Source organism: Sardina pilchardus, chromosome 3 (assembly GCF_963854185.1).
Source record: "Sardina pilchardus chromosome 3, fSarPil1.1, whole genome shotgun sequence".
In the NCBI taxonomy this organism is placed as follows: domain Eukaryota; kingdom Metazoa; phylum Chordata; class Actinopteri; order Clupeiformes; family Clupeidae; genus Sardina; species Sardina pilchardus.
The window spans coordinates 14073315-14075746 of NC_084996.1; the positions used below are offsets into that span (position 1 = coordinate 14073315).

A 2432-nucleotide genomic window follows, 5' to 3' on the forward strand; every position below is an offset into this window, starting at 1 on the left:
AGCCTAGACAGGAGCAGGCAAGGAGGTGACCCAAATCAACAGATCAGAACTGGACATTGAGGGAGCTGGCCTGGATTAGGAGCAGGATGTATTGAGGACATTTACCCTCCAGTCTTGAAGAGCTAGTTCAGCAATGCATTTCAAGTGAATTCCTGGCCAGTACTGGTAAATTGAACTGATAAACAGAATTATGATATCCATAAATGATACAACAGTGTTACTTTCTTGCACAAAAAATACGTGTTTTAACTTCTTGTAATACATCAAACAATGGAAAAATAAAGCTATTAATGAGTTACTATATCAAATAAATGTTTCTATCCCAGAACTTTTTTTTTTTTTTTTAATCTGGTTTCATTTTCTTGAAAATCTCTGGTTTCATGTTCCAATACTGACTGAAACACTGATTATTCAAAATGTGCCCTAATGTTTACATAAAGAAGTAAACAATTACCAGACTCAAAGTGCAGACAAAAAGATAACAATAATGATTATGTTCCTCTCCAAGCAAATTCTCAATCAGTCAAAACACTTTTGCTTTAATGTATATGACTGGGACTGGGACATAGTAATGATGCCTCTCTGTTTACCGCAGGCACTGGGGAAATGTTGAAATGTTGTCATCCGCTGACGTCAACTCATAGCAAAACCTAGTCATGAAGAGGCCAGACTGGGGTCAGCATGTCAGACACCTGAACACCACCGAGCCCTCCCCTTCTTCCCGCTCGTCCAGTTCCCCTAAGCTCTCCGCTCTACCTACCCCTCTGCGTCTGCGTACTTGTGAGCATAAGCCCCAAATTGGATTACACATGAAGTGAAGAATGAGGTCCTCGCTCTGAAACAACAGCTTACCGGTTTGTCTGAGAAACATTCGTCTGGCCACTGTCTGACATTTTTTTTTTTTTTTTTTCTCATTGTGCAATGTGGTGGAGGTCTTTTTTTAGTATGGCAAGGACACAGATGTTCAGTGCCGTGGCTCCAAAATACACAAATAACATATGAGGTCAGGCCAGGCCACTGTGGAACGACTTGCAAATAGATTTTTCTAGAACATTAGAGCTGTTTTAATGAAAGATACATGTTCTTACAAAATAGTGTTGTAAGAAATAAAGAAAAAAATAAATGTGTTTATTTGTGTGTCTGTTTAAAAAAAAAAAAAGGGTTGCCTTTAATTGGCTTTCCTATTCTTAATGTGAGTTGTTTTTACCTTGCAGAATCCACTACAGTTCCTGTAGTGACGGTGAACTCAAGGGGACATGCGACAGTGTTTGGCTAGTAACCACAAATTCAGTGAATCTCAGATCTGGCCATTTTACAGCCATGGCAGGTAACAGAGCATGCAGTTGCTCTCTTTACTTTGATCTAAAATATACCATGAAATAGGATGCTTGAACGTTTACACTGAACTTCTCTGTATTTTTCTTTCTCAATATAGTGAGTGGATGGCACCTCCTGTGCCCGTGCCTGGCCTGAACATAAAGCATGCATACATTCAGACATGTTTATGTGCTCCATATACGTATGTTTCTCCCCCTAAAATGTAAACCTCAAAGAGACAGTGGTTGCACTCCTGAGCCAACAACACGCACGTGAAGGAGATGCATTCATAAAGTTGTCAGTGATTTGGTCTAGACAGGGTCTACTACGGCGATATGTAAACACTCTTTGTGTTAGGAAGCACCCTGTTAAATTTAGGTATGGCTTCCACCATCAGCATCAAATGGTTGTTTTATTACTGTAGGTCTGCAGAAGGCCGCAATGATCCGTTTAAAAAAAAGTGAAAGAGACTGCTGAGTTGCTTAGATCTGTTGAGCAGTATGGATTGACCGCTCCAACGTCTCTATCAGAAGGAATAAAGACAATATATAATTCAACTTTATTTTAATAGATCTACAAAACCGATTACTGGCACTGGAAAAGGAGAATTACAAGTTGACTTACATTTAATATGGAAACGTTTCTAAAGGGCTACACTGAACTTTGAAAACTGATGCCAATGCCAATTACTATACTGGGTTACTTTAATTGCCACAAAATGCTGTGTTGGAATAGTGTTTCCGGTAATACAAGCAGAGGCTCAGATACTGTAAATGAAGTCACCATTCCATTTATGGAATAAACATTGGATGACTGCAGACGGAACATACTGTGTGTCATGTACTGCGGTCACCTACATAAAACATCCTCCGCCGGACACTCACCAAGTGCCAGCTGACCTATAACTGAGCAACCTAATTACAATGCAGTTGGATGCGAGCCTATTCAGTGGATGTGGACTAAAGGATTTGAGTGAGATTTATGTCTTGTTCATGTCTTGTTTATGTCTTAAAACTGGGTTTGTAGTGCCAAGCTAAGCCACAGGTCTTGGGTTGTGCTCAGCAACTAGGCCTAAACCCTGACCAGCCCTGTCTGGGTCTATAGTCTCATCGCTA

At 40.2% G+C, this 2432-nt stretch overlaps 1 long non-coding RNA gene across 1 annotated transcript; it reads left to right on the forward strand.

Annotated features, from left to right (window-relative positions):
- The first annotated feature begins 612 nt into the window (after nt 1–612).
- On the forward strand, nt 613–1824 carry LOC134076123 (uncharacterized). Its single transcript, XR_009938542.1, has 3 exons — nt 613–854; nt 1215–1327; nt 1436–1824. It is a non-coding gene; the product is annotated as an uncharacterized LOC134076123 (long non-coding RNA).
- The last annotated feature ends 608 nt before the right edge of the window (nt 1825–2432 follow it).